Source organism: Trachemys scripta, chromosome 4, assembly GCF_013100865.1.
Source record: "Trachemys scripta elegans isolate TJP31775 chromosome 4, CAS_Tse_1.0, whole genome shotgun sequence".
NCBI classification, from domain to species: domain Eukaryota; kingdom Metazoa; phylum Chordata; order Testudines; family Emydidae; genus Trachemys; species Trachemys scripta.
The window spans coordinates 111410156-111437104 of NC_048301.1; the positions used below are offsets into that span (position 1 = coordinate 111410156).

The 26949-nt window shown below is 46.1% G+C and overlaps 1 protein-coding gene across 5 annotated transcripts in view; it reads left to right on the plus strand.

Moving 5' to 3' along the window:
• The window catches only part of LRRC56 (leucine rich repeat containing 56), a gene marked incomplete in the record, with an annotated part of 158073 nt that overhangs the window by 28032 nt on the left and 103092 nt on the right, over positions 1–26949 (plus strand). For 3 of the 5 annotated variants that reach the window (XM_034770382.1, XM_034770381.1, XM_034770385.1), the window contains 1 exon segment: positions 24632–24840. 5 annotated transcript variants of the gene reach the window in all.

A 26949-nucleotide genomic window follows, 5' to 3' on the forward strand; every position in this document is an offset into this window, starting at 1 on the left:
GCTGTGCCACCGTAGGGCTTCTGTGAAGACATTGCTACACTGGCGGGAGAGCTTCTCCTGGCTTAGTTAGCTACTGTCTCTTGAGGAGGTGGATTATGACAACAGGAGAAGCCCTCCCATCAGCATAGCACTATCTACATCAGGGGTCAGGTCAGTATAACTGCGGCGCTCCAGGGTGTGGATTTTTCACACCCCTGAGCGATGTAGTTTTACTGAAGTAAGATTATAGTATAGACCTGGCATAAGGGAGGGATAGCTCAGTGGTTTGAGCATTGGCCTCCTAAACCCAGGATTGTGAGTTCAATCCTTGAGAGAGCCACTTAGGGATCTGGGGCAAAATCAGTACTTGGTCCTGCTAGTGAAGGCAGGGGGCTGGACTCGATCTTGATGACCTTTCAAGGTCTCTTCCACTTCTAGGAGATAGGATATCTCCAGTAATTTATTTATTTTTATAAGGATATGTCTGCACTAGAAGTACGACAACAACACAGCTGCAGCTGTGCCACTGTCACGTAGATGCACACTGCAGCGAGAGAAGGGGTTCTTCTGTTGCTGTAGTAAATCCATCTCTCCAAGAGGCAGTAGCTCGGTTAATGGAAGGATTCTTCCATCGACCTAGCAGCATCTACATCACTGGGGCTTATGTAATCTTAATTACTTTGCACGGGCCATGGATTTTTTCGCAGCCGTGAGCAATGTAGTTAACCCCGACCTAACTTTGTAGTGGAGACCAGCCCTAAGGCTGTATCTTTCACGGAGGCAGCAAGCAGCAGTGTGGCTTGTTTCATTAAAGGAAGATCACAGCCTAACATGGCTGAAATATGCTGGAAATATTTTGGATGAGGAAAACCTCCTGTCTAAAGACGTTATCCTGTTAATTAAGTTTAAGTTTCAGAGCGCATGTTATGGTTTTGTTGTATATGTAACCACTTATTGCCAATATTCTTATATACTATCACTTGAATCTCTGTTTTTGATAATAAACTTATCCCTATTTTTCCATTCTCATTTTCATTATAAATATATGTAAGTGCTTTGTGTACAGCAGAGCTGTGTTGTAAGGTGTATCTAATAAGCTGCAGTGGACTGTTCCTTTGGGACCAGCAAGCCTGGTAATTCTGTGAGCGTTCAATGGATAAGGGGCTGGACACTACAGGGAACACTCGGGAATTGGTGTGTGCCTATCGCTACCTGTAGAGAGCAGCCTGCAGAAGCCTGGAAGGCAGCACTTGTGTTGCCAGAAGCTGGTGGTTTCAGGGAGCTGATCCACAAAAGGCACAAACAAGCTATGGCCAGGTGGTGGTGAGATGCCGTACAGCCCTGGGTATCCCTGGGAAGCATCACATTGGTTTATCACAGGCCTGCACAACTCGTAAAGCGGCGAGGGCCATATTACTCCAAAGAAAATAGCTACCCCCCCCGCGCCACCCCGCCCCCCCCCACACACCCCCCCCCCCCCAGTGCTGCCCACCCCACAGAAACAAACCCTCCTTCTCTAGCACCGCCCCACCGAAACAGCAGTATTGAACCTTGGTAATATGTTATAGCGGGCCCCTAAGGTAGTATAATTAAGGTAAAAGAAAACTGTCCTTTTGCTAGAAGTAGTTTTTGAGCTCTGGTCAAGTGAAAAATTCTCTAAGATCTTCCCCCCCACTTCAATTGCCCTGTTGAATGAATGAGGTGTGAACATGGAAGGCAGGCACCTCCAGACAGCTGCAACCCTTGGAGAGGGGATGGGAGCCAGACCAGATTAGTAGAACAGGTCAGCCACCGACTCATCACTCGCCTCCTCAGCTCCCCTGCCACTGCCGGCCGGCTCACCTCCTCAGCCCCCTGGCTCGCCTACTCACCCCCCACCATCGCCCGCCTGCTTGCCTCCTCAGCCCCCCCCGCCCCCCTCGCCGGCTCACCTGCCCCCCCGCCACTGCCCCCCCGTCTCCTCACCCCCTGCCCCTCCCCCCCTCACTCGCCTCCTCAGCCCCCCTCCCTCACCTGCTGCTTGCCTACTCACCTCCCACGGGCCACACAGTGAGCCCACGCGGGCCGCATGTTGTGCAGGCCTGGTTTATCACCAGGGTGGTGCAGTTTAGCACATGGCTGCAGAAACACAGGAACGGATCACCTGGATATTATTACCACAAGTGTGGAATTATGTACATGTTTATATAAATACCAATATAGTTATACTTCCCTTCTGTATAGATTCTTATTTTACATCCCATTCCTGTGATATCAGGACATGTTTGTGTATCTGTTTATAACTGCACACCCAGTATATCAGAGATAAAGATATAAATTAAGGATTTACCTTAAGTCACTGACTGAATAGGTCAGCTGACAGATTTCTCCTTGCACCCAGCAGCCACATACCATCCACCAAGACTCCTTGTGATAAATCTTTATGAATATGTTTTAAGCAAATTTAGGATTTGTAGAAGGTGCTACAATGATAAACCTAGACAAGTCCTCTTGTCATGGGGTAGCTGGTCCCTGTAGATAGACTAAGCCCAATGCCCCAGCCCAGAGCAGGTGAGTCCAATCCAGCCAATTAAAGGGGGCTGGGCCACACCTGGGCCACTAAAGGCCTGCTAATGGGCAGCTGGGGGATGGACTGAGACTGGCTGTGCCCTGGAGAGGAAAAGCTACACTGGAGTGGAGTTAGCACCGGTGATGGGTCCCTGGCATAGGGGCTCAGAGAAGCAGCCTGAGAGCAGAGCTAACTGAAACTGGGAGGCTGCCAGGAATAGGAGTGCCAGAGACCCCAGGGAAGAATGGGCCTGAGGCTAAGGAAGAAGTTAAAAGACAGTTTTCCTGTTTGCTTGCCAACCTTGGCTAAGAAAATGAACCTCCTTGCTAAAGACTGGGCGTGGCAGTGCATGTTTTGGGGCTGGGAAGAAGCATGGCCCGGTGACTCCTCTCCATAGAACAGATACAGCATGGACAGTAGCAGTACGTGCTACCACACTGTCCATGCACTGCAATCTTGGGCAGGAAGGATCAGCTGTAGGCTAAGAGAACAGTTATTTAATGCAATCTAGTACCTTAATACCACAAAGAGGTAAGGGCCTGAGCCAAAGTCCATTGACCCTGGAATGGCTCCTCCTGAGTACAATGGGTTCTGGATCAGGCTCTGAGAGCAGAAAATACACATTTCTCTCATGTCAATAAATTGCATTCACTCTCAGTTGGCCTTGATCTAGCAGTGAAAAGCCAGCTCCCTATCTCAAGATTAGGGTTCCTCTGAGCTATTTTATCCTTGACTTTTCCAGATCCTAAAACCACTTTATTCTTAGTCATGCCACTACAGAAAACTGTTTAGTCTAGCAGACAACATAATCCATAAGTAATGACTGCAGAAGCTGGACAACACTTTACTACACCTTTATATACAGGCTTGCAGAAGCATCTACTAGCTGCTAATGTCACAAGCTGTTCATTGATATGCAAGCAACTATCAAAGGGCAGTACTGAGATCTAAATGTTTGCACTCAGTTATATATTGCATGTCTCAAGTATGGAAAAAGTATTTTAAAATGTTATGCTTAAGCAGATACCACACTCCAGGAGGTAAGATAATATAAAGTTCCTGCATAAACACTCTTAAGCATTTCCTGGATGAAAGGAGTTTGAGTTTTAGGTATTCGGATTCCATCATGTCCAAGTCTGGGTCTGTTTCTACTCTAAGCTCTTTTCTTACCCCTGGCATTTCAGAGGCAGTGGTTGAAACATTCCTTATATTTAATTCATGTTTTTATCTACTTTCCCTCATTTTACTGCCATCCAGATATAGGACTCTTTCACTATCCCTCGTGCAAGTCATTATCTCCTTTTCAGACAATCAGATTGTCTTTCGTAGCTCCTGAGTTCCTGGCTATCTCGCTCAGCCATCTGAACCTCCTAGCATGAAACGCTGTCTGTTCTTTCTTCCTACTCTAGGGGGCAGCCTACCTCATCACAGTTTAACAATTCCTGTGTCTGCAGATGTAACTTTTTGATCCCTGGGATTTCACTTCACACTGCATATTACACACAGCAACAAAGATTCAGAACATAACACAGATACCCTCAGGGTGCTGTGTTTGCAAGCCACTTCTGTTTTCTGAGCAGGTTCAGATGCCTGCATGAACAAAAACCTGCTATATCACAAAGCTATGTTTGCAAGTACTCCGAGATATTCACTGAACATATTCTCTTGATGCTTACAGTGTAAATAATGAGGAAGTAATTTGTGCATAAGATTACAAACATGAAGGTGTATTTGTAAGATATGTATTCACTCTTAGGAGACTCCTGCCCTTGCAGGAGAATTGAATTAGTCACGAATAGGATTTTTCACTTGCTAAATTTAATGATCCTATTTTCATTGCATGCACCAGGCAACCTTTTACACCAAGCATACTACAGTAATAAGCATGATATATTTCACAGTTATTTACCAGGAGTTGTTAATGGGAGTTCTCTGAAAATGATGTTCTTCAGTGCAATCATACATTTGGAATGCCCAATAGCCTAGTCAATATTCTGCACCTCCTCACTGGAGAGAGACCATGAGCCTATTCTAAATGGCTCCTATTGACTTTAATGGGCTTTGGATCACATCCTGTGATTTGATTTCTCAGGCTTTATTTTTCACTCTCCAGCAACAAGGGTCATTTGGTCACGCTAAAGCAAGTGTCTCATGGGGGAAAGAAGTGCCAAATGCCAAATAACTCTGGACACACTTCCGGACTCCTGATTAAGAGACCCACCCAATTCTCTGGAATATAAACATGTGACCTCCTTCAGAAACTAGGTGCTAACCAGACAACACTTGTACGCAGATGCACGTGCAACAGATCAACTTTGCTTCCATCACTTTTTAAAGGGTATAACTAGAAAATGTAGTCTTGGCATGAACTTAACTAGCACTCTGATCTGCTCCATAGACTATTACACCTCTACCTGGGTATAACGCTGTCCTTGGGAGCCAAAAAATCTTACTGCATGATAGGTGAAACTGCGTTATATCGAACTTGATTTGATCCACCGGAGTGCACAGCCCCACCCCCCCCAGAGCACTGCTTTACTGCGTTATATCCAAATTCGTGCAATATTGGGTCGTGTTATATCGGGTAGAGGTGTATTAGCCTGCTAACTTGAACTACTCTATTACCCATTGTGTGACAGACTTCTCTTGGACAACATATTAATAACCTTTGTCTGGACAATTTGTTAGCATGTGTGTTATGTTACATAGGGATAGCATGTGTTAGACTGGGAAGGATGTCATTATACACCCTGAGCAGGGGCCTGTGTTGCATGGCATGGGGAAAGTGTGTATTATGCAGTGTGGGGAAAGCATACATTAAGCAGCATTGTTTAATAGAGTTTTGGATAGTTCTGTATACTTTAGCCTCCATTTTCCTATTTTTCTACAGTGCAGAATAGCAAGAGCCAAACAATGGATAGTTGGCGGTCAGCTCCCCTTAGAGAGGCATTGAATGTAAACTCCATGAGCCTATTTCACTAATGTATTACTCCAGTTTTATACTGATGTAACTCTGCTGAAATGAATGAACCTGTGCCAATGTAAAACTGAGGTGAGGCATTGTTATGAATCAAGGCTCATATCCAAACACTCCCCAACTCTGGGGGAGCTCGGGTTCAGATCTTAACTTTGCTACTGTACCCCATCTCGAGAACGGATCAAACTGGGTTTGTCCCCTTCGCATTGCTTTTTTCTGGAAAGTTTGGATCTGAATCCCGATCCAGGTCTGGACTTGGGTCCATCTCTAGTTCTAACATAGGGATAAGTCTGGGACTGTCAGGTCTTTTCTCAGACTCAGGTGGCTCCTTGGATGCCTGTAGCAAGTGAAAGAAGAGATCTATAAATACAGCAGGAGAGTCATGATCCCTTCAGGGATCATCAGTAGTCAAGTTCATAAGACTTTCCTTCTTTGATAGGATTATTGATTTAGGGGATGGGGGGAAGCAGTAGACATGATATAACCTGATTTTAGTAAGGTTTTTGACACAGTCCCATATGACATTCTCATAAGCAAACTAGGGATATGTGGTCTAGATGAAATTATTATAAGGTGAGTGCACAACTGGTTGAAAGACCGTACTCAAAGAATAGTTATTAATGGTTTGCTGTGAAATTGGGAGGGCATATCTACTGGGATCCTGCAAGGGTCAGTCCTGGTCCAATGTTATTCAATATTTTAAATAATTTCTTAGATAAGGGAGTAGAGAATATGCTTATAAAATTTGCAGATGACACTAAGCTGGGAGGGGTTCCAAGCACTTTGGAGACAGGACTCAAAAGGACCTTGACAAATTGAAGAATTGGTCTGAATTCCACAAGATTAAATTCAATAAAGATAAATGCAAAGTACTTCACTTAGGAAGGAAAATCAAATGCACAACTACAAAATTGGGAATGATTAGCTAGGTGGTAGTTCTGTTGAAAATGATCTGGAGGTTATGGTGGACCACAAACTGAAAATGAGTCATTAATGTGATGCAGCTGAAAAAAAGGCTAATAAGATTCTGGGGTGTATTAACAGGAGTGTTGTATGTAAGACACAGCAGGTGATTGTCCCCCTCTGCTTGGCATGGGTGAGGCCCTAGCTGGAGTACTGAGTCCAATTCTGGGCACCACAATTTAAGAAGTGGATAAATTGGAGAGTCTAGAGGAGAACAACAAAAATCATAAAAGGTTTAGAAAACCTGACCTATGAGGAAAAGTTAAAAAAATGGGTATTTTTAGTCTTGAGAAAAGAAGACTCGGGGGACCTGATAGTCTTCCAATATGTTATGGGCTGTTATAAAGAGGATGGTGATCAATTGTTCTCTATGTCCACTGAAGGTAAGACAAGAACTAATGGGCTTAATCTACAGCAGGGGAGATTTAGGCTAGATATTAGGAAAAACTTTCTAACTATAAGAGTAATTAAACTCTGGAATAGGCTTCCAAGGGCGGTCGGGGAGTCCCCATCGTTGGAAGTTTTTAAAAAAAGTTGAACAAACACCTGTCAGGGATGGTCTAGATCAGTGGTGGGCAACCCGTGGCCCATCAGGGAAAGCCACTGGCGGTCCACCAGCCCATTTGTTTACATTTGCACGGCTGCCTGCAGCTCCCAGTGACCGCAGTTTGCTGTTCCCAGCTAATGGGAGCTGCGGGAAGTGGTGGCCAGGCCCTCTGGATGACTTCTCAAGGTCCCTTCCAGCCCTACATTTCCGTAATTCTTTAACTGTTACCATTCCCTGTCTCTAATCTTCTAATGAAGTGGGCTTGCTCAGCCATGTGCAGTCCATCCTCCTCAGGGACAGGAGTTTCCCATAAACCATTGCAAAGATTACAATAGGGCCTGCAGGAATCTAGAGGAATCCCAGGATTCTAGAGGAACAGTTGAACATAGCCGAATGTAGGTTCATGAAATGAACGTGGTGGTGAACCCCTGCACTAGCAACTGGCTTGCAGGGAAGGGTAAAGTTGTCTGAATATATACCGTGATTAAGGCTATGTTTTAGTCACAGGTATTTTTAGTAAAAGTCATAGGCAGTAAACAAAAATTTATGGCCCATGACCTGTCCATGACTTACTGTATACCTCTGACTAAAACTTGGGGGTGCATCTCAGGAGGGCAGCCCTGGGGGCATCGTGGGTGCTGGGGGGGATGGCCCGGGGGTTGCTGCGGGTGCTGGGGATGGGAGTTGGTGGGGCTAGGGCAGACACCGTACCTTGCTGCTGGAAGCGGCGACCCCAGCTCCTAGCTCCACATACTGCCTCTGCTTTGCCCCAAGCCCTGGTTCTGCGGCCTGCGGGCAGAGGCAGCACACGGAGCTAGGAGCTGAGGGAGGGGAGTTGCTGTCACCCTTCCGGGGAGCCTCCCCCCCCCCAGGTAAGCACTGTCCCACACCCCAACCCCCAGCCCTGAGCCCCCCACACCCAAACTCCTGTTGTTGTGGGTCAGGAGGGCCTAAGACTGCCCCAGCAGCGGTCGGTGCACCTGGTCCAGGGGCTGCCCAAGCTGCTCAGGTGACCCCCAGGCCAGGCACTCCGGTCGCTGCAGAAGTCAGGGAAAGTCACGTAATCTGTGACTTCCCTGACTTCCGTGACAAACACGGAGCCTTAAACATGATCTGTTTCACAAACCGTAAGACAGACAGGCTGCTGACAGACCCAAGTTTATTAAAAAAAACATGACAAGGCAGTGAGCCACTACAAAAGAGCGTTTTAAACATGCTGGAGGTCTGAAGTCTATATGGGCTCAACTATTTTTTATGGTTGTGGATGCTCTGAGATATAGCTTGAGCAGTTTCCTTGATCTTTCTCTGCCTTGGTGAATTATGTATCAGAGCTATCTTATACCAAAACCTCTAGACATTGCTGTAAAATATACTTATACTGCAGTCCAGGAGCCTGCCAACAATCTTCTGTCTTCTCTCATTATATATAAAAGTTAGTTGCTTCAACAGCCACGTGCATCATCTTATTTTTGGGGCCCTGCAAAGACTGGGCTGCAGGAATAATGCTCAGAAATCAGGCCTGTTTTGCCATTTTCAGGACAGGTAGCCACCATCCTTCCCGTGCAAGGAGATGGTTCCCTCCACTGACCTGCATCAGTGGTGATGTCACACAAGACAGTGATCCAAATACAGGAGGATACTCAGCTGAGGATTTCCAAAGGGTATTTTTATTGGAGTTGGGTGCCTAACCCCCTTACGTCCCTTTGAAAATCTCAGCAGTAGATGCTAGCATGCTGCAGCAGTTTTCACTGCCTTTATCCTAGACTGGGCTCCAGACTGGGTTGTGTATAATGTCGTAAAAGCTGATTATGGAAGGGAAAGTAGAAACAGCTACTGACAGCCAAGGTTCTTCTGATAGATCAAAACTGAAGCTGTAATTTTTTGGGCTTGTTCAACTTTACCTTGTACTTGCTGATATTGACCCAGAGGCCAGTCAGTACAAAGAACAAGCTCAGATGAAGTTTCTAGTAGTTTACATAGAGTGAAATTCACCCATGGGTATAGGAGTTGTGGAAAGCCTCCAAGGCAGAGGAACCACTAAGGTCCTGACGCACAGGGAGCTATGAACTCCACATGTTGGACTTAGTTTCTGTTCAGCTCTGCAAAACCCAGAGCAGAGAGTCTGGGAAGGCGGAGGTCCCTGGGGCATGGTCACTAGCACCATGATAACACAGATCCAGTTGCCACCAAACCCTTGAGTAGAGGTGTACAGGGTATGCAGCCTCTGGTCCAGTCTAAGTCCTAGAAGATAGTCCACAGCTGGAGGATAGATTTCTTCCCCCAAAATTGCCACAGGATTTCTTCCATAAAGCCCATTTCCTTTGCTTGAGGACAGACACTAACTGAGAAATTAGCTCCCAATCTCAGCCCTTGTCTATACTGGGATTTTATCCACCAGTGTAATAGAGATAGCCCTGATGCAAAGCATTAGTGTAAACTAGGACTGTCAAACGATTAAAAAAATCACGATTAATCACAGTTTTAATCGCACCGTTAATAATAAAAAAATATTTATTTAAATATTTTGGCTGTTTTCTACATTTTCAAATATATTGATTTCAATTACAACACAGAATACAAGTGTACAGTGCTCACTTTATATTATTTTTATTACAAATATTTGCACTGTGAAAAAGATAAAAGAAATAGTATTTTTCAGTTCACCTCATACAAATACTATAGTGCAATCTCTTTATTGTGAAAGTGTAACATACAAATGTAGATTGTTTTATTTTTGAGTGCAGTTATGTTAAAAAAAAAATAGAGCCTACAAGTCCCCTCAGTCGTACTTCTTGTTCAGCCAATTGCTAAGCTTCCATGCTGATGACGGGTTCTGCTCAATAATGATCCAAAGCAATACGGACTGACACGTTCATTTTTCCTCATCTGAGCCAGATGCCTCCAACAAAAAGTTGATTTTCTTTTTTGGTGGTTCGGGTTCTATAGTTTCTGAATCGTAGTGTTGCTCTTTTGAGACTTCGGACAGCATGTTCCACACCTCATCCCTCTCAGGTTTTGGAAGATATTTCAAATTCTTAAACCTTGGGTCGAGTGCTGTAGCTATCTTTAGAAATCTCACGTTGGTACCTTCTTTGCATTTTGTCAAATCTGCAATGAAAGGGTTCTTAAATTGAACGACATGTGCTGGATCATCATCCAAGATTGCCAGAACATGAAATATATGGCAGAATGCAGGTAAAACCACGGAGCAGGAGACATACAATTCTCCCCCAAGGAGTTCAGTCACAAATTTAATTAATGCATTATTTTTTTAATAAGTGTCATCAGCATCAAAGCATGTCATCTGGAATGATGGTTGAAGCATGAAGGGGCATACAAATGCTTAGAATATCTGAAACGTAAATACCTTGCAATGCTGGCTACAAAAGTGCTATAAGAATGCCTGTTCTCACTTTCAGGAGACATTGTAAATAAGAAGTGGGTAGCATTATCTCCCGGAAATATAAACAAACTTGTTTGTCCTAATGATTGGCTGAACGAAAAGTAGGACTGAGTGGACTTGTAGGCTCTAAAGTTTTACATTGTTTTGTTTTTGAGAACAGTTATGTAACAAAAAAAAATCTACATTTGTAAGTTGCATTTTCATGCTAAAGAGATTGCACTACAGTACTTGGATGAGGTGAATTGAAAAATACTATTTATTTTCTCTTCTACAGTGAAAATATTTGTAATAAAAAATAATATAAAGTGAGCACTGTACACTTTGTATTCTGTGTTGTAATTGAAATATATTTGAAAATATAGAAAAAATCCAAAAATATTTGTAATAAATTTAAATTGGTATTCTATTATTGTTTAACAGTGCGATTAAAACTGCAGTGAATCACAATTAATTTTTTTAATCGAGTTAATTTGTTTTGAGTTAATCACGTGAGTTAACTGCGATTAATTGACAGCCCTAGTGTAAACATAATTTATGCGGGTGCAGTGTGATGTGGGGTAAGCTACCTCAGTGCTGCACTGGTGTAAATTGGGTATATACTAGTGGTCTGCACTGTTGGCTAAAAATCAGGACTTGATTCTCTATTGCGCTGTCCTCCATCTGTCGTCAATTACGTTGGTGAAAAGGGAATGTAAAATGCTGCCTTTCTGATTTGGTAGCATTTTACATTTACTTTGCCCTGATGTAAATGATGACACATGGGTCAGAGCATTGGAGAATCAGGCCCTACATATAGACAGGCGGGTGAATTTCACAGCTAATGCATGCTTGGCAAAACAAGTTTTTATGGAAAGAGTGTGATGCCAGAACTACAAAGGCTGTGATGTCATAAAGTTCCTCTGCACGGCAGAGAACAAGTGATTCTCCTGAAAATGACAGGAAAACAAGGTATGGTCAGTGACCCTAACTCCCTTTAAAAAGCAATTCACTTTTTTTCTTGGTTAATGTTGAAAACAAAGTTGTAATTCAATCATCAACGATAGAATTTATCCCAGAAGAGGGGCAGGGGACCACCTAGAGCATGAACCAGGTGCGAATTATAAATACCACCACCAAGTGACTCCTGTGTCCCACAGGGATTTATGCTACAGTTCATACCAGAGTTCTTTTAAAAAATGCCTGCGTCTTCACTAGTTACATTTTCTTACAATTTATTTAGACTGTAAATTTTTCAGGGCAGGGACTATCTTTTGATATACATTTGTACAGCACCTAGCATGGTGGGGCCCTGATTGAGACCCCTAGGCACTACCACAATAATAAAAATAGTTTCAGGATCTGCAGTTCCTCTTGGCAAATCTCTCTGTGTGGGCTGGGAGGCACAGTGATCATAATGATGGCTGCAGAGCTGTTCTAGAGGTACTCCTGAGCTTGGGAGTTGATTCCATTCCCCTGTGAAGCACTTGTGCAAATACAACATATTCGGGCTTTGCACACAGGAAATGGTTTAGCTCAAAGGGAATCTGGAAATGTAGGTGTACTGAAGAAAAATAACACAAGCTGGTGATTTTCAGGGGCTAGAGAGGATATCTCCCTCTACTGTGAGTTTCTGAGGAACCACACCGAATCTGAATTTCCTCCAAAGCCTTAGTTTGTGTACTGACATTTCCCCTCATTCCAGTGATTTATTTGGGAGGTGGAGAAGATATAATCAGGGAAATTTCCCCATCTAAACTAGCTGACATTGGATCTCAATGTTCAATAACTTCCCAGCTATAGAATGTATTTGTTCCTCTCTTCCTGTGTATTTAGGAAGGGAGAAAAAGACCCAGCAAAAGTTATTTTGGAATTTAAACTATTAATTCAATTCAAGGCAGATATGGGAGAGAGGCCCTTAGAAATTAAAAGGTTTTTCAAAATTAATGGGTCACACTTAACATAATACAGTTTCTTGCCTTTATTATACAATATGTCTTTCACACTAAACAATCACTTGAACCACCAATGAAATGCTGTCACTTCTGGGATGGAATACACCAGTTGTTTAGCAGCAGACAGCAACAGTACAGAGCAATGGAGGGAGGTAGAATTATTATCTAAGGTGAAATCTGCAACTGATCTATAACTCCCGAACTCCAAAAAGAACCAAGGGGCTCTTTATTGACTACAGGCCCTTGGTTTTACAACGTCCCTGGAAGATGGGACCTTTAGCTCACAGCATTCCTAACACTAGGCTCGTGCATTGGTTGAAACTGACTGAGCAAAGAGTGCCACCTACTGAATCACCAACACCACTTTCTGAAGTGAGTGGATTTTCCTTGGGGATCTCCTATCTAAGTAGTGAGAAGGCTCAGCCCTGCTTTAGCTAAGGAGAGCTGCCCAGATCACTGCCTGAGGTGTTAAACCAATCAGACAGATTAGCTTTGCTGTTAGAAACCATTACTCTTTGAGTATACAGGTATATCTTTTCCTGTTTTGTTTTGTTGTTTAGTACCCAGATAATCTGCCTTGCATTTCCGGAGTCAAGTATGGGTTTACATTTCCCTTGTCAAACTGCATAACAGTAAGAGGGCAGGAACTAATCTGTAGGTCTGGCCCCAATGTAGCCTCTGGAAAGTACTTGGTTGCTCCTTAAAAAGCAACAGAGGGTCCTGTGGCACCTTTGAGACTAACAGAAGTATTGGGAGCATAAGCTTTCGTGGGTAAGAACCTCACTTCAGATTGAGGTTCTTACCCACGAAAGCTTATGCTCCCAATACTTCTGTTAGTCTCAAAGGTGCCACAGGACCCTCTGTTGCTTTTTAAGGAGCAACCAAGTACTTTCCAGAGGCTACATTGGGGCCAGACCTACAGATTAGTTCCTGCCCTCTTACTGTTATGCAGTTTGACAAGGGAAATGTAAACCCATACTTGACTCCGGAAATGCAAGGCAGATTATCTGGGTACTAAACAACAAAACAAAACAGGAAAAGATATACCTGTATACTCAAAGAGTAATGGTTTCTAACAGCAAAGCTAATCTGTCTGATTGGTTTAACACCNTAAAAAGCAACAGAGGGTCCTGTGGCACCTTTGAGACTAACAGAAGTATTGGGAGCATAAGCTTTCGTGGGTAAGAACCTCAATCTGAAGTGAGGTTCTTACCCACGAAAGCTTATGCTCCCAATACTTCTGTTAGTCTCAAAGGTGCCACAGGACCCTCTGTTGCTTTTTACAGATTCAGACTAACACGGCTACCCCTCTGATACTTGGTTGCTCCTTGACTCTGAACAGTATTTCTAGGTTGCATCAACAAACTAATGTCTTGGTTTATTTGTTTGAAGGAGCAGGGGCAGGAAGAGATGAATATTTCCACCACTCCAAATTGGATTAAAAATACCGTTGAAACCCTTCTTCTAAGTTTTCCCAGGCCCAGCTTGGCCTGAAAGGCGAAGACTTTGTACAATATGCTGTATGTTTCCTGAAAATTTTTTCCATTCGTACTACAATTTACAAATTAAAATATGCTCTTTTCAAAAGCTAAAACAAATGCCCTGATTCATTGTATCAGGGAAAGTGATTTAAATTGTCCGGTGGCAACTTAAAAACTAACAGATTTATTTGGGCTTGTTGTTTTTGTGGATACAGACTAACACGGCTTACCTCTCATACTTGATTTAAATTGGACTCTCACATTGGGTCCAGCTTGAAAACAAGGAACAGTTGCAACAAAATAAACGTATTGACCCCATGTTTTCCTATCTTCCTTTGGCTCTTTCAATAAGTGCTTTCTCCCTCATAGCTTCATTTTCTCCTTCTGCTTGATCTGACAGTGAAGATGAAGTCCTATGCTTTTAACATCTGTTTCTATGGAAATTATTGTGAGGTCATCAACTGGGCACAATGACTTCAACCATATTAAAGGTAACAGGTTTATGAGGTAGTTAGATGACTTGAAATAAAGTTTTCCCTGGACCAATTGCAAGTTTCTCTTTAAAGAGACCTGTGCAAAATTAGCTGCCATGACAGTGATCAAATCATCGTTGCTACAGAAATTACAAAAGAAATCAAATACCCCTCTTATCATGTGATACAATAAAGAAAGCACTGTTGAAGAACAGAGGATGGTCTAGTGGCTCAGGGGCTGGGAGTGAGGTTTTAGGGTTCAATTCCTTACTTCCTTTGTGACTTTGGACAATCTACCCTTTGCCTTAGTACCCCTCTGTAAAATGAAGATTGCAGTTGGTAACGAGAATCTTTCGCAGACCCCTTAGACATAGTCCGCAGACGCCCCCAGGGGTCCACGGACCACAGTTTGAAAAACACCGATCTAAATTATAAACTCTGTGGGGAAGAGAGACTGTTTTTTACCTTGTATATGTACAACATTTAACACCATGAGACTCTGATCTTGGACGAAGCCTTTAAGACAGTGGTTTTCAAACTTTTTTTCTGGGGAACGAGTGGAAGAAAATTGTTGATGCCCGCAACCCAATGGAGCTGGGGATGAGGGTTTGGGGTGTAGGAGGGGTTCCGTGCTGGGGCAGAGGGTTGGGGTGAGGGCTGCAGGGGGGCCAGGAATGAGGGGTTTGGGGTGCAGAAGGGGCTGTGAGTTTGGGGCGGGGCTGGGGTAGGGGGTCAGGGCTTTGGGCTGGGGGTGCAGGCTATGGGGTGGGGCTGAGGATGAGGGGTTTGGGGTGCAGGAAGGGATTAGGGGTTTGTGGGGGCTCAGGGCTGGGGCAGGGGATTGGGGCATGAGGTTGGGGTGCGGACTTACCTCCAGCAGTTCCCAGTAAGCGGCACAACAGGGGTGCAGAGGCAGGCTTCCTGCCTGTCCTGGCACCACAGACCGCGCTGTGCCCCAGAAGCAGCCAGCAGCAGGTCCAGCACATAGGCAGAGGCGCGCAAGCAGCTCTGCGCAGCTCTCGCCCACAGGCACCGTCCCCACCAAGCTCCCATTGGCCGGTTCCTGGCCAATGAGAGTGCAGAGCCAGCCCTCGGGGTGGGGGCAGCACACAGAGCCCTGTGGCCCCCCTGCCTAGAAGCCGGACCCGCTGCTGGCCGCTTCCGGGGCGCAGCACGGTGTCAGAACAGGGAGGCACTAGCCTGCCTTAGCTGGGCAGCACTGCCAATGGGACTTTTAATGTCCCGGTCGGCAGTGCTGACCAGAGTTGCTAGGGTCCCTGGGTACTGAGCAAGGCGACCCAGTGCCTTCATGCCACAACCCACCCGAACTTTGAAAAACACTGATCTAAGAATTACTGTAATACACATTACAAAATCAATTAATAATAAATCAAATCAAATCCATTAATGACTGTGAGGTGCTCAGATACTATGGTGATGAGGGCCATATATGCATTTAAATACATAAGTAGACAGGGCATGACTCCAAGGGCAAAGCATGTCCAATTTGAGGTATTCTAGGCTTGGTTTGCTGAGTTGGTGAGCACCCACAGCTCCCGTTAACTTAATTTACCACCAGTATGAATCCACAGAAACTCTCTCTTAATCAGTGGAGTTCTACTGGTGTAAGCGAGATTGGAATCAGGCCTAGAATTTCCATAGAATTTCATAAACTGTTTATTGTATATATTCCAAGTATAAGAAAATTGTTAGCAAAATTTCTGCTCAAGAGTGAAGTCAGACCCTTTTCTCCTCTCTGTGGATTTATACGTATAAGATAGTTCCTGGAGAGGGATCACATCAGTGCTGTAGTTTTTAATTTACAGTTTTCTTCCTGAGCTTAGCTTGGCTCTGGGGATGGTGCCAGAACAATTACATTAACTCTGCGCAGTTCAGGCACAAAGCTCCTGTATTTACTCTGAGATTGTGCCAGATTTCGTCTTACTCACTTATGGAAAGATACATTTTCTTCCTGAATGTTTTAAAAAAGTAGTTCAATCTGGAGTGATCATAACAAGCTTAATCGCAACAGAAGGAGGGAAATGGTTAATATTACCAAATACATATACAGACACTTAGCCCTATAGAAGCATATCATTTCCCCCAATTTACATTTTGGAAACTGAGGCACTGAGAGGTGACTTGCCCTAGCTCGTACAGCAGGTCTGGCAGAGTTGGGAAAAATGCTCCCATCTGTGGATGCCCAATCCAGTGTTGTTTCCACTGAATCACACTACTTTCCTGAAACATACTACCTCTCACAGTCTTCCTTCCTGTGAAAGTGGACTGTCAGCTTGCATTGACACCAGTGGGAGTGAGAGTGCTCCACACTGTGAAAGATCAAGCCCTGAATGATATTTTCTGACGTTGGTTGACCATCAAGCCCGGAAGATGCCTCATTTCCTGATCTAATGTCTAAGGTTTATTTTTTTTAAGAGCACTGTGGTGTTTTCTTTGCAATACTGTATCCAAGAGCCATCAGCAGTGGTTGGGCTCTAACACACTTGCAGCAGTATGGTGGATATGGCATAGCTAAATGACATTGGGTTCATGCTGGCACAAAAATCAAGGAGCTGCAAGTAACCAGCCCCTTACTGGCCCTCCTACTTCTCTTGCTTGGAATGGAGCATCAAGCTTGGTAACTGTTATTCCAAAGAAAAAGTTGCTTTAGATACATTGTTTTAAACCCAGACATTAAACCTCTGGAAATCACAAGTTAATGTTATACAAACAGTTCTGACTAGAGTGGAGGGATAGCTCAGTAGGCAGTAATAGAGGGAGTGATAGCTCAGTAGTTTGAGCATTGGCCTACTAAACCCAGGGTTATGAGCTCAATCCTTGAGGGGGCCATGTAGGGATCTAGGGCAAAATCAGTACATGGTCCTGCTAGTGAGGGCAGGGGGCTAGACTCAATGACCTTTTAGGGTCCCTTCCAGTTGTATGAGATAGGTATATCTCCATATATTATTATATTTTATTTTTATATTAGGGTGACCAGATGTCCTGATTTTATAGGGACAGTCCCAATATTTGGGAATTTTTCTTATATAGGCTGCTATTACCCTCCACCCCCGTACCAATTTTTCACACTTTCTATCTGGTCACCCTAGGTCTGATACCGACCTTAGCTTCCATTCCATGCAAAGAAACCAGTGAATGGAGTTATTGACGCTGAGCAGCATCAAAGCATCTGTAATTCTGCTCTTGTAGCTCTAAATAGAATGTAATGGGTGTATTTAATTTTAAAAATTCAAAAATCATCCCGTCTGTGTATATTTCAGATGGAGAACTGAACCTGGTTATTGCAGAGCGACATAGCATGCATGGAATAGACTGGAGCATACAGAAATGATGATACTCTGCCCCACAGAGTTCCTGTGTGATGCTGGGGCAAGTCACCTCTGCCAGACTTTTTAACAGTTGGCCACTACTCTGTGATTCTCATTTTCTGGATGCCCAATTTGAAAACCTGAGGTGCTGAAGTCTTGAGCCCTCACTGCAGCAATTGAAGTCAATGGGAGCTCGGCCCTGAACAAATAAAGGGCTATAAAATTCTCAGGGTTTTTTTCTTTTTTTTTTTTTTTTTAAATCAGGCCATAGCATCTCAAATTGGACATCCAAAATTAGTGGACACTTTTGACATTAATGATGTTATGCCTTAGTTCCCCATTGCTACAATCAGAATAATGCCACTTTCCCTCCCGGGGGCAGTGTGTAGATAAATGTATTAATATTTGTGAAGCAGTCAGATGCTACAGTGATGAGGAAATTAAAACTAGAGGGGTATGGAAACACACACTTTGCCAGTGAGTTTCACAGCTGACAGCAAAGGAATGTGGGACTCAGGAATAATAGGTTCAATTCCACCAGGGCTGGCTCCAGGCACCAGTGCAACAAGCAGGTGCTTGGGGCGGCCAACGGAAAGGGGCGGCACATCCAGGTCTTCGGTGGCGGGTCCCTCAGTCCCTCTCGGAGGGAAGGACCTGCCACCAAATTGCCACTGAAGAATGAAGCGGCGGCGGTAGAGCTGCCGCTAAAATGTCACCGATCATGGCTTTTTCTTTTCTTTTTTTTTTTGCTGCTTGGGGCAGCAAAAACACTGGAGCTGGCCCCGAATTCCACATTTTTCAGGGGCATGATCTCTAGTGGTTATTTGGACACTTCTGCCCATGCCCCAGTAACCTCTCCCTCTTCTGCTGCTATCCACCTACCCCCTGCCAGCTCCCGTTCATTACTCCCCACCCTAATCCTACCCCTGTCCCCACTCTGCTCCTATCCTGCCCCACCAGCTCTAGTCCTGTGCCCCCTTTCCCTGTCTCCTTCCTCTGTTGCCCTCTCTTTGCTCCAGCCCTATCCCTTGCTTCTGTCAATGTTCTCCCCACAACCTTCTTCCAACCCTGTTCCTACCCCACCTCCTCTTCTGTTTCCCTCTGCTCCTGCCTCCTTCCTACTCCCAGCTCCTAACCCTCCACCCACAGGCTCCTATCCTCCCTTCTCCCATTTTCTCTCAGTCTTCACCTCTCTGCATCTGAGTCAGGCACTTAGTTTCCTCCTCTTCTTCCTTGATGCTTGGGCACCAGCATAGCAAGAATTGGGAGCACAGGAGAGCTAGTCACCCTGCTGCCAGTTCTGGTTCCCGTTGCCATAGTGGCCTCTATAGCTAGGAGGAGCAATAGCAGGGAAAGTCCTGCTCAGCCTCTGTAGCCCTGAGCCGGATCACACTCATTGGATCAGTAGGGATGATGCATGCACAGTCCAGTCACACATAGGAGCTGTTGGGGGCTGGAGAATTTAGCAGTAGCAAGTATCTACCGAGCATGTGTGAACTATGATTTTTCAGAACCTTATAATTTGACCAAATTTGGGCATAGTTTCATGGGAAGAGCAATAAGCACATTCATAACACAAAGGCAATCCTCCTGCCAAATTTCAAGTCCCTGCTCCAAGGTATGAACATGCTAGCTTCTCAATGAAATGGTTATATGCACTTTTTTACCATCGGCAAAATAATCTGTTTTTCCCTAACTTTGTTCTGAGAAACAGATGAACTGGTTTAGCTGAAACTTTCCCAAAAACCTCAGTCTGAAGCAAAGACCTGCCGTGGAAAATTTCAACTCAGGGAATTTAAATTTGGAAAAGTTATAAGCAACTGAAAACAAGATTTTATAATGGGACGCATCAAGCAACCTTAAGTACAGGTGTCACTACCTGCACTGCATGTTTGTTTGTTTAAGTGTGAGATTTAATTCCAACACCAACAGTGCTGTTTTACTGTAAGGAGCAGATTTTTTATGATCTTGAGTAAGAGATTGGATTAGATCAGGGGTAGGCAACCTATGGCACGTGTGCCGAAGGCGGCACGTGAGCTGATTTTCCGTGGCACTCACTGGCCACCGGTTCAGGGGGGCTCTGCATTTTAATTTAATTTTAAATGAAGCTTCTTAAACATTTTAAAAACCTTATTTACTTTACATACAACAATAGTTTAGTTATATATTATAGACTTATAGAAAGAGACCTTCTAAAAACATTAACATGTATTACTGGCACACAAAACCTTAAATCAGAGTGAATAAATGAAGACAAGGCACACCACTTCTGAAAGGTTGCCTGGATTAGATTATGTTCACGCACTAGCTCTCTGGTAAGGACAGTTCTCTGATGAAGCATACTGTTGTAGGAGCAGCAGTGATCTGTATGCTCTGTATAACCTGTATGTTCAAAAGGTCTGTTACACCTTCCCCCCAACCCTTTTGTCTGCTATAACGCGATAATTGGGGTCCAAAAAATTCGATTGCGGTAAATGCGGGGTCATGTTATAGCGGGTTCCACTGTACTTGTGTTCAGCTTCCAGTTTCAACTTACAGCCATTAAGGAAGTTTTGTCCAAGGCAAGAGGAGTAGGATGGTGAGAAAAAAAAAAAAAGGGCAGTCGGAGCAGCGAAGCAAAAAAACAAAACAAAAAACAGGGCACAAACTTTTGGTGCCACTTACTTGGCGGCTCGTGGCTGCCTCCCCCGGCTGCGCTGGCGAGCCTCTGGGTAGGCAGTGGCTGCACTCTTGCTAGCGGGACTCCCTGCGCTGCAGACATGCCCCGGGCAGCAGAGTGTGTGCCCCGGCTAGTGGGAGGGAGGGAGTGGGGGAGAGAGAGAGAAGGGGGACAGCCAGGGCTTCCTTCAGCCGTGGCACTCGCCTCTCGGTCCCTCCCACCGCACTGCCTGCCGGAAGGGCTCCATGCCACTCCCACCTGCAGGTGAATTGAAAGTCGTCGGTCGGCAGGAAGGGAAGGACGTGGGCTGCTGGGCTTGCTGCAGACCTGGCACTGGTTGGGGCAGGCGGAGCGTGCAGTCCGCTCCCAGCAGGGTGCGCCCCTCCTCCGTGCTGCCGCCCCCTAGGCGCACTGAAAGTCATCGGTCGGCGGGGAGGGAAGGACGTGGGCTGCAGGCTGGAGCCGGCCCTGCCAGGGACAGAGGTGAGAACCCCGGGGGTGCGCTGGGGCTACAGGGAGAGTCGCTCCTGCTGTAGCCAGCAGGGCATGGATCCCAAATGCCCCGCACCCACCGGACTCACCCCACGCCCGCCACAGCCGCCGGGAGCAGACTCACCCTGCGTTATAACCGAATTCGCGTTATCGCGGGGTGCGTTATAGCGGGGTTCCGCTGTACCTCTAAAGTGGCTTTCCCCCTCCCCTCCTGGAATGCTTGTGGGATAAATGTGCTGCTTGAACAGCTGGAAGATCAGAAGAGCTTCCAGGTAGACAAGGTGGCTGGAACTCTAATTAGGCAGTGATCACACACCCAACGCATGGACATTTCATGGACACTGTCTGAGGTGGAGTGTGACTAACCAGACGTGGCCAAGTCATCTCTAGTTGCAGGCCATGAGGAGCAGGTCGTTAAAAGGGGAAGGGGCCATGTGCTCAGGAGTGCACTCATAAGCTTGTACCTCCCGTGAAGGCCCTTCGCCCAGACCACTGGCCGCATTGCATTTCATCATGCCTCAGGAAGACTTATCTTCATCGCACCATCCATCGCTGTGCTGTGGGACACTTACCTTGAAGGATCTTGACATCTCCAGTGCTGTGCCTGTCCTGGGAGCATGGATATGCGAGTGTGACCCCCCCACACACACTTTCTTTTGAGCTTAGCTATCAGTATAATAAACGTTCTGCTTTCTGGTGGGTCATTAGTCCTCCCTAAGCTTACTCGCTGGCCCAATTTCGGGTAACACATACCACTACCACAACTACTGTACACAAAAGTCACACACCACAACCTTAACTCTCCCTTATTATGGATACCAACTCTCCAGTACACCCTTTACCAAACTTCCCCTTTTAAGCATGCTAGACTTCCACAATTGATAGCAAGAGACAGGCCGAACAGTGTGGTCCAACAGTGTAGTCCAAACAGGAGGGTACTGAACTAGGACTCAGGAGACCTGGGGTCTATTTCTAGCTTTATTATTAACATGAGTCAATTTGCCTTTCTGTTTCTCCTCCTTCTCTTTTTCTATTTTGTCTGTTTAGATTGCAAGCTTTTCAGAGTGGGGACTGTCTCTTACTTACGCACTTTTACAGTGCCTGGCACAATGGAACTGGCTGGGGCCTTTATGTGGTCCTGTAATACAAATAATAATAAAGGAGGGTGCAGAAGGGGAGTGCAGAAGGGAAAGTTGAAGAGGGTGGTTTGGTAAAGGGGGTGCTGGAAGGCTGGCAGAGTTAAGGCTGTGATGCATGCAGTGGTAAAGTCCCTTCCTCTGGGTGAAGTAGAGGGTAAATACTATGATATGGCTTAACTTTTCATTTCCTTGCTTTTGTGGGTTTGTGTCAGGCGTACTATGTGTATAGCAACCTTAAATATTTCATAACTTTTTTTGCAATATGATATATTTTAGGCCTGGGTGGAGTTAAAAGGAGATGTGAGGGGAGAACTGCGCTGGGCCCTGTTGAGACTGGGAACATGTAAGAGATCAGTGGGGTTAGGTCCAAAGAAGTGGAGGGGAGGCTGGGTGAGATACTACTGAGGCAATTGAGTGGTTATGTGGAGGCCGGGGAGGCCAGATGGAGCCATACTGAAGCAACTGGGTCTGAGTACTTAGAGGGGTGTACATATAGAAGTGGAAAGGAATGAGATGGCTGAGTGTGCAGGATGAGTACACAGAGGTGAGGGGACTAGATGCAGCTGCAGTGAGAGGAGTCTGTGTATGAGTGAGGTGAGAGTATGCTGAAGTAGGGGGAATCAGACAGTGCTGAAATGAAGGGGCTGGATGTGTACAGAGTATACACAGAGGTGGCGGGCAGGAGATGGGTCCTTTGTGAAGTGTGTGGAGCGGGTACACAGAAGTTGGGGGACTGGATGGAGCCACAGTGAGGAGGTTGTATATGTGCATGTATGATGGGGAGGGTATGTGGCGGTGGGGAGTACTGGACTGGGCTGTAGTGAGGACAACTGGGTGTAGGTATGGGGATACAGAGATGGTGGGCAGGGCCGGCTTTAGGCCAATTCCACCAATTCCCCCGAATCGGGCCCCGCGCCTAAGAGGGCCCCGCGCCCAGTGGCAGGGCCGCCGGTGGGGAGGGGAGAAAGAAGTGGCCAAGAATCCCTTCCCTGGCTAGAGGCTCCTTTTTAATTTTTACTCACCTGGTGGCGCTCCGGGTCTTCGGCGGCACTTCGGAAGCGGGTCCTTCACTCGCTCTGGGTCTTCGGCAGCAGGTCCTTCAGTGCTGCCGAAGACCCAGAGCGAGTGAAGGACCCACCGCCGAAGACTAGGAATGCCGCCCGGTGAGTACAAGCCCCACGTGTTTTTTTTACGTGGTTTTTTTTTTTAGTCATCCCTGCCGGGGCCCCGTTGAAACTGTTCGAATCGGGCCCCGCACTTCCAAAGCTGGCCCTGATGGTGGGGTGAACAGAGCCATAATGAGGAGGCTTTGCATGTAGGCACAGGATCAGACAGGTTTCTAGTGAGGCATGTGGGTATGAATAAGGGGACACAGAGGTGAGGGAATTAGATCCACAGTGAGGAGGATGTGTGTATGTGTTTGTAGGTGTAGGGACCAGTCACAGCCGTAATGAGGAGGCTGGGTGTGTGTACGGTGGGTATGTGCAGAGCTGCAAGTGTCAGGCATTAAGGGTGACAGCGCTCCAAATGCGTAAGTGGCATGCCTGCCCACAGCCCTGATGAGGTGTCAGTCACTGCAGGTTGCAGTGAGGCAGCAGGGATTCCCCATGCAGAGTCTCTTCCTGGTCTCAGAGCTGCTGTGGTACCTGTAAAGCAGCTAGGCCAGCTGCTTCTTCTTCCGTCTAGCTGCTCCCGGCTGGCTGGCTGGCAGAGATGGTGGCTGGCACTGGCTGGCAGGTCAGGGAGGGGAATGGAAGAAGCTGGGAATTGAGGGAGGGGAAAAACAATGTGGCCCCATGCAAAGTGTGGCTCACTCCTCTCACATCTGTGAGGGATATCACACAAAGGGCTCTAAACAGTTGGGCAACTGTGTGCAAAACCAGGGGAGTGTGTGTTGGAGGGGGAGGCTGGTAAAGGCAGAAACTAGGGGGCTGGATGAGGCAATAAGCAGAAGGGTATGTGAGAGGTGGGGACCAAAGGTTACCATAGTAAGGCTAGGGCCTGCATAAACTGATGCAGGGAGAGGCAGAAGGGGACTGCGTGGGGTGGTAAAGAGGGGGCTGGAGCTTGGGTATGTACATGTGTATGTCTGGTGGGGAATGGAGCTGGAGGAGGCCTTAGTAAGGCTGGGGGTGGGAATGATATGGGGAGGCTGGGTTTGACAGGACTGGATTGGGGACAGTGGGCATGCGCAGATGGAGAAGACCAGAAGAGAGAGGAGGACTGAGGGGGCTGGGAAGGTGTGTTGATGAGGTAGATGCTGGCTGGACCAACAATGAAGGGGGTGGGGAATTTTGTAGAGGTGGCTGTGCATTAGTGTGTGTGGGGGGGGGGGACACTGGACGGGGCTGGAGTGAGGGGAGGGGTACGCAAAGGCGGGGGGGGGAGAGGGATGCTAGTCCATTCCCCTCTGAAGCTTTAGGCTGGGGAGGAGACAAGCGAGGAGGGACATATTCTCTACGCTTAAGGCTGCTAGCGGCGTTTCCCAAGGAGCTGGCAGGCCCTGCGAGAGGCAGAGGCGGCAGCAGGAGCCAGCACGGGCCACGCCAGAGCCCAGGGTGCTGGTGCTGGTGCTGGTTCTGGTGCTGCTGCTGCTGAGGGAACTACGCGCGCAGGCGGACACAGCTCTCCTCGCTGCCTGGAGGGAGGGGCTGGGTCAAGTGACTAGAGCTCGTGAATTTTTAATGAGTATATTCAAATGAGCCAGTTGCCAGGGCAACCTGAGGCCTGGCCGCTGCCTGCTGCTCACACCAACCTGGAAGCCCGGAGGGAAGCAGAAAGGCTGCGGCCCGGCCTGCGTGGGGCACCCCCAGCTCCTTCCCCTCTGCGGGGGCAGAGGCTCAGTCTTTTCCCCGGGGGGGGCGGGGAAGATGTGCTGAGCTCCTCCCACCTGTGCTGGCAGCAGGAGATAAACAGCAGGTAGGAGTCTGAACCCCAGGGGCTGGCTGCCCCCCAGGAGCATGTTTGTACCAGAGGATGTGGGGGAGACACAGCTACCCTAGAGTGGGAGAAAAGGGAAACAGCAGGAACTGCCTTCCCTGTGCCCATAGCGCCCCACAAGCAGGCACTGGGATGGGTGTTGCCATACTTCAGCCCCTTTGTGCCTAGGTATGAAGAGGAGCTGCCCATCCTGGTAAAAACAACAAGGAGTCCTTGTGGCACCTTAGAGACTAATACATTTATTTGGGCATAACCCACTTTAGCCCACGAAAGCTTATGCCCAAATAAATTTGTTAGTCTCTAAGGTGCCATAAGGACTCCTCATTGTTTTTGCTGATACAGACTAACACGGCTACCCCTCTGAAGCCCATCCTGGTGTTTGTGGGATCCTCCCAACTTTTGAGGGGTGACCGCCACGTCCTTTCCCAGTCTGGGCAAACATGGTTCTGTCTTTGGGGTGCTGCATCCTGGCACAAGGTCATTATAATATAACGAAGTAGTGTCAGGCCATGGGACTGCATAAATATCTTAGCCATGGTAGCCCTGCTGGTACTCTTAGCTTTCCACTTTCTGTATCTTAATAATATGTCTCTGTGCTGCACATGTTGTAGGCTGCTATCTGCTTTCCAAGCCACTTGTTATGAAGTTTATGTTCCTGAAAATTCCAATCCTGTGATTTTGAGACATTGCATTTTGAACAGAAGACAGGGAGCCAGAAACTCCTGGCAAGTCCCCCTGTGTTTTGTGCCTCTTTTTTCTGATCTATAATATGAGGGTGATAACACTTGCTTACTTGAATGTTTGTGTAGTTCTTGGAGAACAGAAATGCTGTAAAGTGTAAAGGACTATTCATTATTATTATTTATTAGTAATATATGCCCGATTGAACAGGAGGCAGCAGGCACTGACTGGTACAGTTAAACTCATACAATTATCTGAAAAGACTGGGAACACTGATTTAGACAAGCCTTTCAGAATAAGCAAAAATCTTTTTTAGTGAATTTGTCTAATAAATTCTAAGGTTTTAAGACCAAAGACAGTTTGTGTTCCTGTACTAGAGCATCTACCATATTGGAGGGCAAAAATCCTTTATACAGAATATTTGATGTTCTCTGCTTGTTTCAGGGTTGACAATTAATCTGTTTGGGTTTTTTTTAATTACGCATTTAAATTGTACAAGTCTGTGGAGCTTTGAGGGGAAGCATATTGAAATATAAATAACCCAGGCTAATCCCAAAATGTAGGGAATTATCCCTGATTATTTTAAGAGATGGGAATAAGTTATTGTTCATAGTTTTTAGCTGCTTCTGAAATGGACAAAGACATTTATTTATTTAGTAATTGCAAGTGCTGGTCCTGTAGCGCATTAGGAGCCTGATCCTGCATAGGTGCTGTGCATCCTCAACTCCCATTGACCTTCATGGGAGTTCAACACCATGCAGGATGTGTTTATCACCTTACAGGATTGAGACATAGTTTATTCAGGTGCAGTGTGCTCCCAATGCACTATTGGGAGAGTGTTTGGGATGCCCGCTGTTCAAGGCAGGATGGTACATTGTGCAGGTGATGCCCGTGATTTCCAACTAGAGAGTGCATGCTCCAGGGAACATGGCCAGCACTCAGCCATGAACCTTCTATGTAATACAGAAGGCCTCCATATTGGGTACCTATTTTGTGCAGTGCCTGAATACTTTAGTTGTTTTCTTCATGAGAACAAATGTGACTGTTCTAATGAAACATCTATTGCATTTCTCATTCTGACATTTTTTTCCAGACAATACTTTCTGCAGTGAACATGCAGTAAATGTTGACTTCAGCCTTTTGTCCAATGCTAGGCTAAAACAAACACTTCTCTTACCAATTGAGTCAGTTTGCTTCTTATGGCCACAAAGACAACTATTGTTTCTGGCGTTCAGTAAATAACTGTTGCCGGGCGCATCAGTTGTACTTTATTACATCCTTTACCTTGTCCTGCTTACTTCTGGAAGCTGCCTTCAGTCTTTATTTCTTTATGCTGTTCTAAGTTATATTCCATTAGGTACTGTCATATTTTTATGACATATTGAGCACAGTCCTCTGGTGTTGAGG